Raw genomic sequence first — 20,414 nt, forward strand, 5'->3', positions numbered from 1 at the left:
AAGAGTTTACCAGGCACTGAAGCATTGGCATGGGCACAAGCAATTAGTAGCAGTGTTAGAAAATCACTGATTAGATGTTGCAGAGTGCTCAGCTGTGCAGGAGTCTGCAAAGAGAATAAGGCCATGAGGAGGGAAAAGCACTGACTCAGATAAGAGCAGTTTTGCAGAAGGGGCAGGAAACAGCACAGATGCTCCTTTGCCTCTTTCCACAGCTAACATTGCTGTGGATGGAGCAGGCTTCTAGATGGGAAAGCTTTCAGGGAAAGATCCCCTGTGAAAGCAAGCAAATAAATGCTTTCAGCACAAAAAGAAGAGTCCAGCAACAACTAACAAACTAACCCAGCTTGTCACTTCCTTTATTACAGCTTGGAAGCCAGTAGGTCCCCTTGTGGGACTGAGGCTAGTGCACTGACAAAAATACACAGTTTTCTTGCCAAATGGACACATTTGGAGAATCTGTTATTTCATCATGATAAGACATTTAATTTGCCTTGCCATCTAACAGAAAAAATGAAAAAGAAAGGGGCTCTTAAGCATAGCACTGATGTTCCAAGCTTCTGAGCTCCTCTCCCTCAGATAACACATTTCCTGCATTAACGAGATGGAGGCACTCATGTGTGGTGCAATAAAGACAAAACCAAGTGTTCTTTCACAATGTTCTGTCAAATCCTCCAGGAGAATCTGTGGCTGCAGCTTTTATGCCCTGATTCAGAATTATATTGGAGAAAGATATAAAAAAGCAGAATTCAATATGGACAGACTCATTTTGGAGGCTGAAGAATTTGGAGGCTGCATAATTAGGCAGAGGGCAGCACAATTAAACAGAGTGTGGGAAGACTAAGGCCTCCTAAAGTCTTTAAGGGTTTTCTTTGAGGGTTATTTTTTCTTTCACTGGGCTTGATGGAACGCAGATTTGACTTTAACTGCATGTGTTAAATTTGTCCACAGTTTTACTGATGAGATTGTTCATCCTATTTTTCATCCCAGCATGAAGATTTTGTTGGTAGTTAGATGAAAACATGTAATTAATCAGGACTTCTACAGTAGCATGCATGCACTGTATTAAAAATATAAATCAGGCCACATGGGCTTCTTGCTTCTTTTTAATGAAAACTTGTTGCATCTTTTCTTCCTCATTATCTCTCAGAAATGAAAACAAGGAGCCAAAATTCACAGTTCAGAGTGCCTCCCACGTGGGACTCAGGCAGATACTACCCTTGATGTGCTATGCAAACAAAGCTTTTGCAGTGAAGTTGTCACTGCCCTCATGCTTGGTTCAGCGTGTCTGACCTGTGAGTCTCCCAGATGCTTCTCAGCCTTCATTTTAACAACACCTTAGTACAGCTGTTCCTTGCATTTCTTTCTATTCCTCTTAATGATTTTTTTTCCTCTGGAAAGGAAGATGGTTCACAAAAAGGTGCCGCGGGTAAGACACTTAAGTCTGGAGTCTTACAGGGCAGATGTGCAAGTTGGAATAAGTCAGCACTTAGGTCTTTTCTTACTGTTAAATGGAAGAAAAAGAAGTACTTTTAGGAAACTTATTCTGACTTGTTTTGCTTTAGAATGAGGAGGATATTGCTCTAAAAATGTCTCAATATAGAAGCAGCCCAGGGTGACAGCACTTTTCATAAATGTGGGTGTCTACATCCGGTGAGATGAAACATGCAAAACTCCCGGAAAACATTTCCAGACTATGTTCTCCTCCTTGCCAGTTTCTACAGGATGGAAAAGTGTGCACTTGCTGCAAAAACAAAAATTGAAGCTTTTACCATCCTTGTTTTTCCACCTGTAACATACTACAAGGCTTCATTTTATGTGGCATCCTGCAGAAGAACCATACGTCAAAAACCAAACATAATTAATTAAATACAGAGGTAAATCATCATTGAGAGGAAGGAAACAATGAGGTGATTTAGAAAAGGAAACAGATACTTGTTCTCAGTGGATGTTTGATGAGCCAATGCAAGTCAATGAGGCAGAGACAGAGGAGGGGTGTTCCAAAAGATTGGAGCCTCAGAGGAGAAAGTCCTGACATGAACAGTTGTGATCTGTGTTGAGGTACACAGGGAAGAGAAGTGGAGGAGGGAGTGGGCAGTAGAGAAGCTCTGTAAAGGGCCATGACCACAGGCACTAGAAAGGCATGTAAAAAACTTCAGTACATATCTGAAAAAAAAAAAAGGATTTATTTGTTGCGGTGCAGTTACTCCTTTAAAAAGCTACAACTTTTTATTTTTGCAGTTATTTTTGCCTCCAGTCAGCTTGTGATGTTCACAGCCTGGTTCTCTTTCCATTAATGTTCCTCCAATAAACATGCTCTGATGTGCACTAAAGCATCTATCAGCAGCTCATATTACAGCAGAACCCCTATTTTTTTAACAATGAGATTAAGCTGTTTATGGAAGCTGCTGACTTTGGCTGGTCACTATTGGGATATTGGTTCATTACCCTGTATGTTATCTCTGCTAAATCATCAGTTAGAAGGGCTCAGATGGGAATGCTCCAAGCTCCTTTATAGTCTTCCATCTAACCAGTGAGACAACACTGAAATACATGAACAAAAGTTTCAAAGTGTCCAAAGACAAAAAAGAGAGAAAAAAATACTAGATAAGAGATGTATTTTGCTCATTTCATTGGTACAATGAGGTTTGCAAGTAATTTTTTCTCATAGAGACTCATCTACTGGAGAAAGTGTGCAGCAGAGGTAGGAATCAGCCTTCATTAATCCAGTTACAACTAAGAAAGAGAATTTGTACCACAAGCAATTTATTCTGCTGAGATTTTATTTAAATTGCAAATGCAGGAAGGAAATAATTTCACTTTTGCCCTGTCCATCAGAAACTCCACCCTATCCCAAATCTATCAGCATCAGATCCAATCACAAAATATGCAAAACAATGTCATCAGAACAAACTTTAATTAGGAGATCATACCCAAAGGGCTTGGCACTTTTTCTCTAACTGAGTTTTTGTCCCCTTCAGATTAACATTTCAAAAGGTGTCACATGGAGTAAAGCCTTGGTCCTTTCCATCAGTTTTAGAGTCCTTTAAATTTGGGATATTACAGAAGGAAGAGATATGATACCTGTGTGAAATTGTGAAATTATGAAATTATGAACTGGCAGGCTGCTTTTTGAAAACAGGTAGATTTCTGCTTTATGAGAGTTTTTCTATGAAGAAGGAAGGAAGGAAGGAAAGGAAGGAAGGAAGGAAGGAAGGAAGGAATTTGGAAGGAATTTGGAAGGAATTCGGAAGGAAGGAAGGAATTCGGAAGGAAGGAATTCGGAAGGAAGGAAGGAAGGAATTCGGAAGGAAGGAAGGAATTCGGAAGGAAGGAATTCGGAAGGAAGGAAGGAAGGAAGGAAGGAATTCGGAAGGAATTCGGAAGGAAGGAAGGAATTCGGAAGGAAGGAAGGAAGGAAGGAAGGAAGGAAGGAAGGAAGGAAGGAAGGAAGGAAGGAAGGAAGGAAGGGCAAATCTTATAACTAAAGTTAAAAAAAATACCCATGAAGTTTAGAAGTTTTTCTGCCAACTGGTGCTCCCTTTGTTCAGGTTACCACAACAGAAGTCTAAAATCCCCAGCACAGGTAGGGCAAGGCTCAGATGTTGCCAGGAAAATATTGGCAGCAGCTTCTTCATGCTCAAAAGCATTTTGACAAGGCAAACTTACTTAGTTACAATCAGTGTTTGAATAGAGATTGAAGAGGGCAGCTGCTAAGTGGTCTTCTCCTTTATTTCCCTTGATGGAAAGAGTCAAAAGATCAGTGGTTGTAGATGAGAAAAGATTAATGTGAAATATTATGAGCTGCAGGAAGTAATTGCCATATGTCCTGGTAGGTGATCACACATTCAGTACCCAACACCGGCAGAAATAGCATCCCCCACCCATTCCAGCTCCCACGCTTTCCTTTTCCGATGAACCAGGAGGGAAGGATGCTTACCATTGCTTAAGTGACCAAAGCTGCTGAAAGCAGATGGTCTTTTTATTTTCATCCTGTCCCTGCATACTGCAGGGCACCAAACCTCCTGCAACTGCCAGAAACATCTCTTGGAACCATCAGAGGACAAAAGGGCAGGAGGGATAAATAGGGAAGAGCCATGGAGAAGAGCAGTTCAGGGAAATGAAGGGCAGCCAGGTCCATCTCTGGGAAATTCTATGCCCTTGGAAAATCACAGCGAGAAGAATTGATTAATTTAACCTTGGAAAAGAATGCTACATCAGGATTTGTGGTCTGTCACTGAAGGAAAAGTGGCTTTTTTTTCTTTTTCCTGTAATTTCTAGAGAAAAAAATAAAGATCAAAAGAGCAGCATATCACTGGCAAAAAGCAAGACTGCTGAAGGAGAAACAGTATTATGATCAGCCTAAAAAATAAGAATCACTTTTATTTATTATTTGGAATTGTACAAGGGGCTTTGTTTTTGTGTGGCTTGCCTGTTTGTTTGTTTGAACTTGATTGATGCTCTGTGGAACAAAATTTTCAAATATTTCCCCATGTCAGAAGACTGCATTTTATCTCAAAATGAAAGTTTAGTTATTTATGCAGCAGGACATTAAAAAATGGGACCTTCAGGGAACCAAAATAAAAACATTAAATATCAGGAAGTTTGTCATAAAATCACAAAAGCTGATAGCACTGGCAAAATAGGAGAGTGTTTGCATATAGAGACAGTGTTCCATGTGCTGGTATACTGGGCCAAAATAGATTCCAGGCAACCTACAGTAGAGTGAAGAGGTGTTCAAAGCGGTGTCTGAACCATTAAGTTTGCAGATGATGCAGCACAGTGTGGCCTGGCCAGATCAGATCATTATCTGGGCTGGACCTCTGCTCTCTGTGCAGAATTACCCTGCTGACAGCAGGGGCTGGCTCTGCCAGCCTGTGAGAACTCTGCTGCCCACCCTTCTGGTCCTGCACAGTGCCAAAATTCCCCTGGCCCAGGGCAGATTTCTCTGTGTCCGAGGCAGCCACCGCAGCCCCTCTTTGCAAGCAGAGATCTGTGCAATGCTCTTGGCCAGGCAGCTCCTTCTAAGGCAGGTCAGACAGGCAGCATTCCCAAAGGACACGCTGCTTAGTGCCTGGAAAGAGGATTCTTGGAGACTTCATAGAATCATGTATTCACAGAATGGGTTGGGCTGGAAGAGACCTTAAAGACCATCTCATTCCAACACTTTCCATTTCCATTTCCACTGGGACACTTTCCATTATCCCAGGTTGCTCCAAGCCCCATCCAACCCGGCCTTGAACACGGCCAGTGATGGGGCATCCACAGCTTCTCTGGGCAACCTGTGCCAGGGCCTCACCACCCTCACAGTAAAGAATTTCCTCCTAATATCCAATCTAAATCTCGGGTATAGGCAGCTCTGTGACAGACATTCAACTTTAGATGAGAAAAATCCACCTTTTGAGGAAGAATGAATCCAGAGGGAGCAGTGGACACTACCAAGAGGGTTGTGAATATAAGAAGTCTTTTACTACATTAAGGATTCTATGTTTGTATGATCCCAGGAATCCCAACAGCAAGAGCCTCCAGTGAGGAGACCTCAGGCCATGTGTGATCTTCTCAAAGAGCAGACACACACAAGCTTATGAGAAAGCTGCATCAACCTCTGTAACCTTCAAGGCCGATTAGCACAGCCTTTACTCAACTTGCACTGGACCTAGGAAAAGGAATAATTAATGTTTTCAGGAAAATTAATCTTGCTGGGAGCACTCAAGCACTAGCATTAATCTTTCTAACTATTATTGCTGCACTATTGTTTGCTTCCTTTTTTCTTGGCTTCAGTTATCCCTGACCTTGTTGACTATAAAAAAAAAAATCAGGCGAAAATTTTATGTAGGGCAACAAGGAGGTCGAATTAGAAATTAAAGGAGAAAATAATTCATTTTCTTAGCTCACAGGAATTAGTGATCTGATCTACTTAGCTATTCTTCAAGGTTCTTATGCATTAAAATAGTGAATAAGAATGTGCTATAAATAAGAAGACAACTAGTGAAATTTGAACATTTTTCCAAGGCTGCTTGAATGCCCTCTAAAGTCAATGCAGCAAAATAGAAGTGCGGGGCCTTGAGCTGGTTTTGATACTGGGAGGGATGAGTATAGGTAATGTAATGTCAATTTCCTTGGAAAAATATGGGATGTGAATTTGCTGCTCAGGTTACAGTTTGTGCAACTTATTATGGGAATAAGCTGTCATGTAAACATTAAATGCTTGCAAGACTTCAGTTCTGCTACAGAAATGAAGCAAAAGAAAGTGGGAAAAAACTTCCAGAGGGCAACAATTATTGATCTACATAAGGGAACACTTCAGGGGAGCAAAGTGAGCTTCACAGCTGTAGAATAGTTAAGATACATGGAGATTTGATTGTGTACAAATCTTCTCCCCCTGCCTTTGATATTCTGGTTCAGACACAATACTGACATCTCCATCAAATTGAAGGTTCTGGAAAATAGGAGATATTGAAACACTACATTTTCATCTGCTTTTGTTTCTGGGTTTTCTTCAAAATGTGATTTTCTGAAATTCAGATATTTCTCTTCAGCTTATTGAACTAAGTTCAAGCACTGCTTCATTGGTGTAGTAATCCCATCAACCATTACATGCTTTTTCTGAGCAGTAGTCAGGGTGCCATCAGCTTTCTCCTTTTGGCCATGCTTCTGGCTTGGATTGTGTCTCTCAAAAACACAATTATGTCATAACCAGTAAGAAGACCGTTGGCTGAGACTGGAAAAACTAGTTTTACTGTAGATCTGCAATCTAGCAGAAAACTCAGCGTGTAAGAGGAGAACAAGGGAACCAAGAATTAAAGTACAGCTCCAGAGGGAATTATGACACGTTATGTGGACAAATGTTAGTTCTGAAATAGATAAAAGATAACATGCATTGGGACTTTTTATGTTGGTGGGTTTTGTTTTTGTTGTTTTTTGGTTTTGGTTGTTGTTTGGTTTGGTTTTTTTTAAACATTATTACAGTAATTGTTTTTTAGTGGTAATAAGAGAGATGAAAATGGTAGAGGAAGATTGTGTTTTCTATTCAATTAACTGAAGTAAAATCAAGAAACTTTCAGATACTTAAACCTTTCTTCAAGTCTGAAGAAAGGCAAGAAACGTCAAAGCTACCTTGAGAAAAAGTCAGACCACACACAGTCTATGTACCTGTTCTAAGTACTCAAATAAACTGAGGCAAGAAGAGAAAATTTGGCTTGGCTTTTACCAATGATACGGCCTTACAAATGTCTCAATCACCTCTGGGATTGCTGCTTATATACGGAATCTGTCCTCCTCAGGACAAAACAAGATAAAGTTCAATCAGCTGAGAGGCTGTAAATCCCTTATCTGACCTAGCTGGGTTCATTGCAGAAAGACAGGGTCCAACTACTTTCCTGATCTGGTTTTTAAGCCCTCACACTACTTCCAGTCGTCATAAGGTGATGTCCTACCCTGGCCTTGAGCTTTGCAATCATCTCCTCCTGTGTTCATGTCATACCTGGCCAGTGCTGCCTTTATCTGAAATTGCTGCCACCATAACTGACAGAGGAATAGAAATTACTCTAGTTTAATAAATAATACTTTTGACATAGTTCAGATTTTTTTAAAATTGATGAAGTATCGTATCAGTAACAGCCTTGGTTGTAGAAGACATCCTCATGTCCTTGTTTCTACTTCTAAGAATAACAAATAAATGATCCAGCAGAGGACCAAGAGCACTGTTCTTCATCTGGAACCAAGCAGATGGCTTTTGTAGACTGAAAATTTATACAGACTCGAGCTTAAAGGAATTGAGATTTCACTGTGGGTTCTTTCTAGACGACTGAAAAATTCAGGTGACAGAAGATTTGAGGATACATAAGGGGATTAAAAAAGATCCAGAAAATTATCAGAGAAAAAGAATTTAGGAAGCCAGGGAGAAGTAAAACAAAGTGGTGGGAAGGCAACACTTTTCTCTCTCTGTCCAGAAAATGGACGGAATGAAATGAGGGACCTGGGAAGGACATGAGTGGATTTACTAATCAGGAGCAGAAGTACTCAGAAATACTCAGATATTCTGACTTCATCTGTCATCTGATCACAATCAAACCATTTGTAAGGACTGTTTATCTGAGACTAATGTTGGTCCAGGAATCTGGGAATGTTCTGATGAAAGTTTTTTTGGCTTCCTGCCTAGACATTTCTCCAGGACTGTCACAGACCAACCTTTACGAGTAAACTTATTGATAGATTGATTCAGATCTTTTTGGTCCAAATACCTGAGATCATCTTATGGGATCAGACTTTGTTTTGTTGTGAATCAAAAAAAGAATACATTTGATATTATTAAAATCCTCATTGAAATAAAACTTCTCCACTAAATGCTGCAAAGATCCCTTTTGTGAAAAGTTATGAAGTAGAGTCTGGGATAGTTAACTTTTTGTCTCTCTTTGTAAAATTCTGACAAGTTTGGTACCCTCTCTTTGAAGGTTACAAGTAGGTCCTAATGGTGCTTATTCTTCCCATTTTCAGATGCTGCAGTTCTGGCTTTCACTGTGTGCAGGGCTCTTCTGGGTCTGCAAACACCTGAAATCTGTCCAGTGCTTCAGGCAGGAATTAAGCTGTGGTTCAAGCATAAGTGGGTAGGAAGGGGATATGTGATGTGAGGATTGTTCTGCAGCCTCCAGGGCAATCAGCACAGAGCAGCTCTTATTTCTGTGGCTGGACTTGCCTGGCACCCAAAACAGGGCTACATCCAAAGTGGCCATTGGGAAAGGCTGTTGGGAATGGATAATATAAACATCATTTACTAAGTAAGTATATCAGGGCAGAGATCTGAGCCTTGGCACGTGGCTGTTACTGAAATAGTCCCTCTTGGTGTTTTCACCAGTCAGTTAGCATTGTTCCAGTGCTGCCTGGACACAGGAACTAGCCCTGGCCAGGAATATTCCCAATAGGAATGCTGAATGTAATTTTTTTTATTTAGAGTCGGAGAGTGTTTAACAACAAGGTTGTGTCCAAAAGGTGCCAGATGGCTTTGAGGCCAGTGAACAGGCCCTGGTGCTGCTTAGCATTAGAAGTACAGCCAGTGCAGGACCCTCTTCTCCAGCCTCTATCTCTACCATCTCCTGTATGGATTTTCCTCAGGGCCCTTGCATATCACCAGTCCTGCTGTGATCCACACATCAACATGTTCTCCAGAGCCTCTGGGCTCAGAGAGACACCTTCCCAACCTTGTCCCTGTCCTCTGCCATCCAGAGTTCATTCTGATGGGATTACTTTCCATTCCCAGGTGAGCCAGAGGCTATGTCCACAAATTTTCATTCCCATATTCATTTTTCCCCCCTTCCTTCACAGCACCCTCTTTCTCTCTCTCTCTCTCTCACTTTGAGATCCACAATTTAGGGTGTCAACTCTTTAAACTGTTGGGAAACAGTACCGCTGAGACAATTTTTACACTGGAAAGTGTCAATATGTTCTGTCAACTGTTTATATGATATAGAGGCTGTGACAAGAGCTGGCTACTGACAGGATTTCAGCACGTCTGTCTAACACCAACATCTTCCTCCTCACTTCCCACATCTCGCCAAAATCAGCAGGCTTCTGCTTATATTAGATGCCCTCAGATATTCCACCTGGTTTCCATCTGCCAGATCAGAAGGATATGGGTATCTATACCTTCCAACCCTATGCAAACAGCTCAGGCATCTCCTGGGCATCTCAAATAAGCTGGGAAACTATGTGCCTACAACCAGAAATGATCCCCAAATGTTCTGTTCACTACAACAAGAATTAAGACCTCTGTTGTACCTGTACACACCTATGGACACCTGAACTTTGCTTAAACTGTGCTGAATCACTCTGTAGGTTCCCTCCAGTGTATTATTTGTAATGTGCAGATGCCTTGGGTAACCTGGGGGCATCACAAGGGGCACAAAACATCTACGCTCTGGCAGCAAAATCCCATTTCTAGAGCGCCTATAAGCAAATTGCATGTTGACAACTAAATTCAGATCTTTTATCTCAAAGAGAGTTACACCTTTGAGGGCAAAGCTAAAACTACAAATCAAGTCTTTCACAGGGCAGATTTTAAAGCATTGTGTCTTACATTTTCGTTGACTTTCACAGTGCCAAGAGCCCAGGCCAGTTCAAACTTGTGGTCTCCAAAATAAACCCTTGTTTATATTACTAGCAAAGGAAAGTTACAATGCTACCCTATGTAAATGAGTAGTTAAATTTTAACCTTTTTCTTAACTCTATTAAGTGTTGGGAGAAAGAAGGGGAAAGAAGAGAAGGAGAAAGGAGAAAGGAGAAGGAGAAGGAGAAGGCGAAGGCGAAGGCGAAGGCGAAGGAGAAGGAGAAGGAGAAGGAGAAGGAGAAGGAGAAGGAGAAGGAGAAGGAGGAGAAGGAGTTTTCTTCATCAGTGGGGCAGTGCAACACTTACAAAGATTGTCCAGCCTCCAGAGAGTTTGTGTGGTCTCCAAAATTGGATGTTTTGAAGACTTACTTAAACAAAGCCAACATCTGATCAAGTCTTAGCAATACTCCTCCCCTGAGTCAAAAGCTGGACTACCAATATCTCTGTGATTGTATGATCTAAAAAGCTCTAAACTTTCACATACTACTTGAGTAGTAGTTGGAAGACTAGAGAACAGATTTTACCCTTGGATTTGCACTAAGCTTTCACTGATGTTAATGAGAATTATGAACATGTGATGCTGAGGTTTTGGCCCCAGAATGGAGATTCAAATGATATATTTTAGACATATGTCAAATTTTTTAGAAAGATTTTACAAGTGATACTTTTGCTGAGAAAGGTCAACTGACAGGCATCTTATTATTAATGATAATTTCTAATAGAAGAGATCCTTTTCTCTGAACTGGAAATATTACATTCTGACTTGGAACCTGTGGCTAACCAATACCATACATCTTAATAGGGCTGCAGACCTTCCTGTGGGAAATGCTATCAAATCTTTAGAGCCAGTTTATTAAAGGAAATTGCAGACAGCTTGAAAACATCCATGATCCTTTATCCTGACATTGGCTTGTTAAAGCTGTGCCATGACTTTGTGTCACTGCTCTTTCTTATTTTGGTCTTTCACTTTATCTGACTTTGGCTTTCGTGTCATGTCTTATATATCACTTTGCCTCTTCTATCCCACCATCACCTCCTCCCTTTTCCTATTTCAGGTATGACAGGATCTATTTATTTTCTCCTGTGAGTGCACTGCTCATGCAATTAATGAACAACAGCTGTGGGGGTTTTTTCATTCAAAATTTATTTTCTCTGCAAATGACACTTTCCATTTCACAGATTGGTCTTTAGGTAGGATCTTTGAGATAGGCATTGAGACCACTGTGGGTTTGGAGCCCATGGCACACCATAGAGTCCATGTCTCCCTTTCTTCTTACTCTCAGCAGTCCAAATTCCTTGTCCCAGTGCTTTCATTATTTTTTTAGTAAAGGAGACAAGTAAGTCAAAATCTTTCCGTTCTCTTTACAAAAGCTTGTCTGTTTTCACTGTCTGAGTACAAAGTTGACACACCATAGTTCAGTTCAACTGATAGTGAGGACACCACAGCTTTAAAGTCAGGCTATTTCAGCTGTTTACTTGAAAGACTAGGGACCAAGATGAATTTTCAAACTTTATTTTCTCCCACCTGAGGAAACAAATATCTTAGAATGATAGAAAAACAAGTTCCACCAAATTGTGAGGATGAAGAAAATAAGAGACTCTACAAACAAACAAAAAAAAGGGACAGATTTGTCCAAGCAATCTTTTTTATCATTATTTACAGCAAATGATTGCTGTTTTTATTGTCCTGACCTATTGTCAAATTTCATTTGAAAATATTGAAGATTTTTTCTCAAAAGAAGTAAAACGTCAGAGATGGAGTCTGAGGAGGAGGTATAGTGCTTTTCCTCTTGAACCATTTCTGTGAGAAAAAAGTCCCCAAAAATAGCTAAAAGCCAGTCTCAGTTTCACTCTTTCTTTAATCCCTTCCTGCATCTCACCCCAGAGAAGCTTAGGAAACTCCCTCCCAGGAGCAGGGGCATCAGTCTGTTCCAGTGAGACAAGGAACTCCCCTTTCGTTATGGGACTTCCCACTTTCTGAAGGAGAACTCTAGTTATTGCATGGAAAAGAAATTCCTCTGTCAATCTGAAAATGGTATTTAAATTTATCTTTTGACTGTTCCCACTTTGCTTGAGTTAAAATGCTCCATCAAGAATAAAAAATCTTGTTTCGATCGATTTGTATTTTACCACAAATCATAAAGCAAAAATGAGAACTATGAGCCACCATAACATTTCCACTCACCCAAAGGCAAATTCCTTCCTCTGGTAGATCAAGGTTTCAATTCCAGAAATACGCTTTATTTTCCTCAGAATAAGAACAAATGGGAGTTAATGCAGACCTAAAGATTAAAATGAAAGAAAAATTATATAGGATTTGTAGCTATTTAATGAAAAAACATAGAATGGCCTTCTTATGCCAATAGCTTGGGTTGCGTCAAAAAAAGAGTCTGAAAAAATATGTCTGTGATCATGTTTAAATAGCAAAGTTGCAGGGAGATAAAAGAGGATTTTTATAGAAAGTGAAAAACAATGTTAAGAAATTCCAAAACCTAAGACATTTTCAAAACTCAGTCATTTAACTTGTGCTTTGTCTCCTCTCTTTGACTTGCATGTAGAAAAACATAATGGTCCCTAGGTTTGATGGGTAAAAGGAAGATTTGAGAACTGAAAGAGAATGTTACATATTTTTCAATGCAATTTATCAAAAAAGTAACATTTTTACCGAACAAAAATTAAAATACAAAGGTAAGAAATATGTTAAAAGCCTCTCAAGCTCTACTGTTCCTCAGTGGTAGATTAAAAAAACCGAGTTGGGAGATTTTAAAAAGTGCTATTTATTTTTATGAGTGTCTACACATACATTCCTACTTAACAGTAATTGCATGACCCAACCTGCATCAAATAAAGTGTGAGCAATTAAACCCCTTTTCCAAAATATACTTCAAGCCCTTAAGAGAGCTAAAGAGTGATTATAAACAAGTGAACAAAGGACAGTCACAATATTTATGCTCTGTTTTGGTTGATCCATCTCAAAGCATAAAAAGAGACATAAAGAATCTGTCCATTAAAAATGAAGCTTTTGTGATCTCATTATTTGGTAAGGAAGGAACTTTGAAGCTAAAATATGCTATTTATTTGGAAACATTTGCATTGTTCAAGAACACGGGTGGTGAAAAACCTTTGAGGAGTAGTTTAGGTGACCCTCAGGTCTTACAAGAGTTGTAGTGAGTCAATGGGTATCCCTGACATCCACAGCATTGGCAGGCAATTACCCTGACTTGCAGAATTTCAGCAAATGCTGATTATATTTGTCTTCTTCCAACTATTGTTTTTCACTATTCTGCAGGAAATAGCTTGAAAGTGTGAAAAATCATTTTGAAAATTATTTTAGCTGCATATTAGAGTGGCAGTTTCTAGACCAGTGTGCTGCTACCACCATGGAAACTACACTCAGTCAAGTTGGGATCTTCATCCAGGTGGCCAGGAGGGGACAAATCCCATAACAGACTGAACCTGGCTGGCTCTGTATCATGTGAGCAGCTGAAGCATCAGAAAACATTCAAAGGAAGACTGGAGAAGCTGGAGAAGAACTGAACCGTGAACAGGGAACCATAGATGTAAATCTGTAATTGTCAACTCCCTGACAAAAATATAAACAAATTTATATAATGTTGTTGCCATATTATGTGGAGAACACACATATCTCTAGATATTTTGAGAGCATTTTGCCACAACAGTTTTATGTGTCTCAAAAACCTTCACAAGAGTCAACATGTTCTTATAAAATCAGTAGGAGCACGCAAATAACTAAAAAGAGAAACAAAAGAAAACCTCGTAATTCTGAGTTATGGTAACATATTTGCTGCACCCCATCCTATTGCTTTTATTGGCTAAAGATGGATACTGAGTGCTGAAAACAGAAGGAAAGTGTCTGAGTCACAGGAAGGAAGAAAACAGGTATAAAGAGTCTTTTGTAGAAGGTTGATGGCAAAGACCCCTCTTCCTCAGAAAAAAGTTTTGTTGTAATATTTCAGACTACAGCCCAGTTTTAGTGTTACCCTGTCTTAATATCCCAAAAGTTGTGAGGGGTGATAAACAAAATCCCTCCTCCTGACCATAGCACAGGACTCAATCCTTCTTCTGGGCTCAAAGAACTGTGTGTGGGGAATCCTCCTGGCTCCCAGGAGTGCATATACTTGGGTGGATCAAGAATCCTGGCAGCTCCCTGCTAGCACCCTGTCCAGGCCTTGTAGTGTCAGCAGTTTCCCATCACCTCCCAACAGTGAGTAGTTTTTTCAACTGAGCTTGGGTTTCTATTATTCCCTAAAACTATATATGTTCCATCTCATTTAAAAGCCGATGAGGAGAGTGGGAAGTGCCTTGGTCAGTGCTCCTTTGTCGATAAGGCTGAATGTCCATGACAATTCCCTGTGTCCTTCTGTTCCATGTATCAGCAAAACCAACCTGACTGGCTCAGACTCAGTCCTGTGAGGTACGTCCTGACAGGCTCAGCAGCACCTGTCCTGCTGACAGGAGAGGGCAGGGCTCAGCCTGCTTTTTTCTTCATGCAGCTGAGGAGACAAAGGCAGGGGAAGGACTCAGCTCCTGTGCCTGGCCAAAGCAATGATCCAGCTGCCATATCTGGAGAACTCCAGCAGCAGAGGGTCCCACACAGCAGGCACCTGCAGCCCCCATCAGCCCTCAGATCCTCCATGGAAGAGACTGCCAGACTCCAGCACTGGAGTTCAGGGAGCAGAAGAGGTTGACAGGGTGCACTTGTGGGGATCAGCCTCTTCTCCCAGGCACCTGGTGATGGGACAAGGGTAAATGGCCTCAAGTTGCACCAGGGGGGGTTCAGGTTGGGTATTAGGAATAATTTCTTCACTGAAGGAGTGGTTAGGCATCGAAACAGCATCCCCAGGGAAGCAGTGGAGTCATCATCCCTGGGAGTGTTAAATAAATGAGTAGATATTGAAACAAAGATTAAAACCACAATGTGGTTTAGTGAGCATGGTGGTTGAAGGTTGGACTTGGTGATCTTGGAGGTCCTTTCCAACCTTAATGATTGTACAATTCTGTGACTCTCTTGCTACCCTTGGAGGACAGCAGCAGCCCAGGTCACTCCCTCACCAGGCTGAAGTACATTCCCCTGTCCCTCAGGCTCTCTCACCATACTCAAAAAGATGACTGAATTTAGATGGAACTGGTGCATTTGCTGTGCTTGAGCCTAGTGGAAAAGAAGCTCTGGAGGCACCAAGCACAGAGCCATCCTCCCCTCAGCAAGGACAAGATGGCTGCTGGTGTGGCCATTGCTCCTCACAAAATGTCCACCATGGTGACCTGCCCGCACTGCAAAACCGCTGCCAGTACAAACACTACAAAAGTTCAGCTGGCTTCTTATAATTTTGCCCTTCCCCATTCCAGGAGTTTATTCTCTCTGCTGTTACAAATGTGGTCTCCTCCTGCTGAAGGAGAGGTAGGCCTGGCACTTTCCTTCAGGGCACCATTAATAATCCTCCCACAAGGACAATGTGAGGAGGAAAGGTCACAGGCTCCCAGCCTCACTGGCACCTTCCCTCACTGCAAAGGTAATCTAGGGAGCTATGGGAGATTAAGAGACTACAATTCTTAATGTTACTGATATGGACCAAAGGAGATGAGGGAATGTAAACAGCCAGGGAAAAAGCACAGAGGAGAAAACAGAGATGGAAAGTGCAAAAAGGAAAATAGGCCAAGAATAAATTTGCATCTTAAATTCTGCTGAACTTAGTCTATTAATAAGTAGACAAATCTGTCAAATCTGCTCATCTGAATGGAAAGTTTTATATCAGGCTGCACATTCCCAGCAGAACTTAACACAGGTTGTGCAAAGAGAGGCAGTGAAAGCCCTACACGGAAAGAGTTGGCAGCTATTGATTGCCTCTTCTGAGGGGAAGCATGGCTGACAGCAGGGCAGGCTGTCCTGGTTTGACACTGGAAAATACAAATCTCTTTAACAAAATCAGATGTGTGCAAACTAGGAGGCAGCATCTTGGAAAGACTCCTGCCTCTGCTTGACTTGACCAAGTGAGAACAGCCACTGGAGTAATTGCAATGGAAATTAAACTTGTGAAGCACAAGTTAATCTTATATTTTGATTTTTTTAGGAAAGTCCAGGGTGCATTTTTCCTGAAGTGCCACTTTCTGGAGTCATGCCATTAGATGTTTCATTCAAGATACATGCTTCTAATCTTGGGTGAGAAATAAAGGATGAGCAACCTGGGTCCAGTAAAGACATTAAAAACAAGCAGCACCCATACATGACCAACTCTATTATAATGTTGTTTCTTAAATGGTATGACTGCTGGGACCTGAATTATGACTTTCAAATTGTCAAGGCTGTTATGATTGTGCCTTTTCTCATCCAGTCCTCTATTAAGGTTTTCTTTCCTGAATTGCTGTACTTAAACTAGAACATAGAGCCATCCCTCCAGAGAAACTTCTCCCAAATCTCCCCTCCTGAGTGAATCATCTGAGGTGACTCCACAACAGACTGGCAGTTCTGTTGTATTCCAGAATTTGGTCTTTCTCTCTTTCTTTCCCAATATTAGAAACCTTCCATCTTTTTATATAAAGACAGCTCCTGCAGTGACTCACCAGAGACAGTTAGGTGATATCCTGACACCCAGAGTGTGCGTCAAGCTGAGGCATCTACTGGCATTTGAAATGTTGGGGTCTGTTGTGTCAGGTCCCACAATCTGATGGGACAGAGGACACAGGTCCATCTGCAGGCCATTCTTTTATCTCTCCCACTAGCCCCATGCAGATTCAGACACATGATGGGAATTTTTTTGGAGCTGTATTGTGCACAGCCATGGGTAGGGATCGATGATCTTTGTGGGTCCCTTCCAAAACAGGACATTCTACAATTCTATGATTTTTGGGATATTCCAGCATACCTCAAATGGTATTAGGTGCTTATTTTGTAAGCAACTGTGTCAAATCCCTTCAACTCAGCTGAGTTCAAGATTTAGATACCTAACTTTAAGTAACTAAACTAGGTGAGTTTATGGACACTAAGAATATAAACATGTATCAAAAGAAAAGCTCTTGTCAGTACTCTTTGTGGAGCCTAAAGAACAATTCAGCTGTATAATTAGGAGGTGTTCAGTTTGAACATTTGCCAGCAGATGCTGGGCATCACAAAGTATTCCTCAGAGGGATGTTCTCCTTCCTCCCTTTATAGTCAATGAAGAAAAATTGGCAACTCTAGAATTCATCTAACCTATTTCACATGACTATTTTTGGATGTGATTGTTTGCAGCCTAGAAATGTCTTTTGTTACCCCTATCCATGTTAAGAGTCTATAAGAATACCTCAAAGGCATAGAAGTACAGAGGGGGTAACTGGGGTCAGGTGAAATGAGTTCCACAGTTTGAGTCATGTTTATCTGTTATCTCATTTTCAAGCCATCCTATGGATCAAGGTTATGTCGTAAAGACACAAAGCCACAAGTTTTCCAGGCAGTTAGAAGCCCACTCTTTTGCTTCAGGATAGGCTGTTCTAAACCAACTTCAAACCAGAAACTGAGCAAGTATTTTTTTCTGCAGTATTAATTTAAGATCTCTGCTGATTGGCAAGGAAGGAGGATGGATCACTCTGCTAAAAGACTCCTCAGGACTTGCTGTTTGAGGTGGTTTGCACCCAAGTCCTTTGTCAGTTGACTTCAGATTAAAACAAAGATTATCTAGTTGCACCAAAAAACCAAAGGAATATGTTAAAACTCCAAACTTAGATTTGACCCAAAAATACTGAACAAAGTTCTTCTCAAGGTTATATTCTTAGAACCTAAGAGGCTTGCTTGATCTTTCTGGCTTTTAATTTTGTAAAGGTAATATCAACACAAATAAGGATGTTACAATATACATTGTGTTGGTTTGGGGTTTTTTTCTTGAAAACACAAATCAAAATGTTAATGAGGTATTTTAAAGCCCTTGAAGACTTGGACTGCAGCCTTTTTAGATATAATATAGTTTTCATTCAGGCAGTAGTTTGTATTTATTCCATCCAAATCTTTAAGTCAAGGTCAAATATTTGCAGATTTATTCTGTGGAAGACAATAAGCAAATATCACCATGAGAGTACAGTTTCGAATCACAACAGAAATACTGAAAGAGATTATTATTCATTATTCTGATAAATAATGAAACATTTTGTAAGTGGAAAGAAAATCACAAATGATACAGTTCTATTTTTGCAAAACAAATAGCAACGGAAAAAAACCCCCACAATATTACTAGCTGGTGTTATAGCCATGAAATGCAACACTAATATATATTTGGAGTGTTGCAAAATGCATAATTGCAATATAAACAATTTCTAGAAAGGAGTCTTGTGTGGTGATACTTTAAAACAGAAAAGCATTTTGGCATCAATAAAAAGATCTAACTATATGACATATGTCAGAAGAAATATATGTGCTTCAATGAGCTGCTAATGCAAGTTCCAATCACCATAGTCTCAGGAGAAACAATCTCATTTAAAAGTTGGCAGTCAATTTCAAACTGCACTCTTTCCTTTCTAGTCTCCCCTAATTTAATATATAGGAATAAAAAACGTTTGGAAATAATTAGATGCCAAATAACGTTAATAATTTACCTTGTGACAAAGATCCAGTCTCTGAAATCAAGTATTTTACAGCTTCTAATGAAACCAGTAATGTGTCTTCATATTTAAGTTCTATAGCCTCCACAGAATTTGAGAAATGCACTTATCTATATGCTCTGAGATGGAATGTAGGCAGAATTTGGCTGCAGATGGACATCATAAAGGCATCCTTTTTGTGCTAAATGGGGGTTATATAATCTTTGCTTTTTAGCGAGTATTTGTGTACTTTATATTAACTGCCCAGGATCAGTTCACTCACAGTATTTATATCCAACAAAGACAAAACTATATGGTAATTTATATGCACTGTCCTGTGTTAACAATATTTCCTCTATTTTTCAATAATTATCCAAATAAGTTATAGCATTAAACACAAAATCAACGTATTTTACCAGATTTTAAAGAGGAAATTTAACCTGAAAATGGCCCCCCAGCCAGACATGCAATCAGCATGATGAGAAGGTAATCTGCAAATCCCTGTGCATGTTTATGAGTAAATTACATCCTTTTGCAGACGTCATTTTGATGAGATTACAATTTCTTTGCAGAAGGCTTGTTTTCTCCTCATTAAAATGGAACACCAGCCACCTCTCCTGGAGGATGCGCTAACACCTGGCCAGCCTCTGTGTGCCCAGACAAACCACTGTGTGTTCCCCATGGGGATGGGCCACATTCACTGTCAGGACCAGAACAGAACAGGAATGGAAGCCACTTGTCCTCATTTCTCACCCCTTTTAAGGACCAAGCAGAAATCCTTGTGTAAGTATTGCTCAAACTCCATCAGTCAATAGTTACTATTACAGTCGAGATCACTACAAGAGCATCCTTCCAGGCAATACTTTTATTGACACTGATCACTGTTCATCCCCTTGAATGAAGGCTCAGAACAAATAACACAGAGCAGTAAGCACTAACGAGTGTAGAACAAAAAAAAAGTCCACAACTGAGATTTGTCAATACAAACTAGATAGGCAGCACTGGCCATGCCAAGGAGAAGCCAGATAAACTATTGGGAGAAGTGTCTGATTGTGAGAGCTGGAGTACCAAAAAAGGAATAAAATCCAATAGCACAAAGTACAGACTTCTGCCCTTAGGGACCAATAACAAGAATTTCTACTTTTAGGCAGAAATTTATCAGTCACAACTAATGAAAAAGTAAAGGGATTTGGATGTCTTACACAGTGACTGGATGGCTGCAAGCCACTGCTGTGATGTAGCTGTGAAAAAGGCTAATGCAAAGCTTGCTTGTTTTCAGGAGATGAAGAGAGATCCTGCTATCGTCTACAGCCCTCCTGAGACCTCAGTTAGAGCATCGTTGTCATCCACAATTAAGAAAGACCAATTCTAACTGAAAGAATAATGAAGGCCAACACAGTGATGTTATGAATGGAGAACCTCTCTTTAAGTGAAGTGATAGAGTTTGGCTTAGGACAACAAAGACTAAATCTTGTAAGGTTGCTTGGCTTAAATATATTGGCACCTACGCTCCAGAAAAATACAAGTAATAAGTAGCTAAATGTGGGTAAGGAACAATCAGTTATTTACAGATTTTGAGGGTTCAAAATTGCAAGGTGAGTACATAGTCATCAGATTTTGGAATGAGAGAAGTTTGAGGTATGACAATGGATAAGATGGTGGGGTAATATTAGAGTTAGGACAGCAGAATTCACTTTCTGAAAATGGAATTTGATTAGTTCATGAAAAGAGCTATTCAAATACCTCTTGA

The 20,414-nt window shown here is 40.3% G+C and overlaps 1 long non-coding RNA gene across 1 annotated transcript; it reads right to left on the reverse strand.

Moving 5' to 3' along the window:
• Positions 1 to 786: 786 nt before the first annotated feature.
• LOC125323412 lies at positions 787 to 18,815 on the reverse strand. The gene is made up of 3 exons (XR_007202515.1): positions 18,680 to 18,815; positions 12,285 to 12,381; positions 787 to 2,163 (listed from the first exon to the last, which is right to left on the reverse strand). It is a non-coding gene; the product is annotated as an uncharacterized LOC125323412 (long non-coding RNA).
• Positions 18,816 to 20,414: the final 1,599 nt, after the last annotated feature.

The sequence above is a fragment of the Corvus hawaiiensis genome, chromosome 3 (genome assembly GCF_020740725.1).
Source record: "Corvus hawaiiensis isolate bCorHaw1 chromosome 3, bCorHaw1.pri.cur, whole genome shotgun sequence".
NCBI lineage: Eukaryota > Metazoa > Chordata > Aves > Passeriformes > Corvidae > Corvus > Corvus hawaiiensis.